This window comes from Prunus dulcis, chromosome 6, assembly GCF_902201215.1.
Source record: "Prunus dulcis chromosome 6, ALMONDv2, whole genome shotgun sequence".
Classification (NCBI taxonomy): Eukaryota; Viridiplantae; Streptophyta; class Magnoliopsida; order Rosales; family Rosaceae; genus Prunus; species Prunus dulcis.
In genome coordinates this window covers 13,896,706-13,897,342 of record NC_047655.1, presented here as the reverse complement: position 1 = coordinate 13,897,342, position 637 = coordinate 13,896,706, and positions in this window count along the sequence as shown.

The following is a 637-nucleotide window of genomic DNA, read 5'->3' as shown; positions in this document are numbered from 1 at the left end:
ATTCGATGCCCGGAAACTATGATCACTACTGTTGATACCTTTCTTCAACTTTTTCTGATTCAAATAACCTATTTCCAAATATTGTGCACAAGGTGTACCCTATGGTCTGCCCATTATCTAGCTGGGGCAGACATCACCACGGCCTCAAAATTGACTAATTACAACTGATCACTATACCTTGAACGGAGGCTTTTAACCTTATCGTAACTAGGTACTACCTCTTACTCTCCAATTTCTATTAATAGNAACAGTATTCGGGTTCAACCATTATCCTTTATTCTGCTGCAAAAATTCCTTTATTCACATCTTCTGTAGACTTATAGATAGGACTGACTATCAACTCCGTCTCTGAAAATACTTGTTACGTATTAATAGAAGGATCCTGGTATCACTTCTTAACCAAATCCCACTAATACCCTTACTTTTCTGTAGAACAATCCNAACCTCCCTGATCTACTCTATTCCTTCCAATTCAATCTTCCTTTACTACTGAAAGCAACCATTACCAAAATTTATAGCTTTCAATCCTTTTTACTGGATTCACCTCTCTCAAGCCTGAGCTAACAGTTCCAAGATCTACTGGAGGTTTGGATCTCCCTGTCCACTAAGTACCGTAAATACGGCTCCTGCTAAGCCT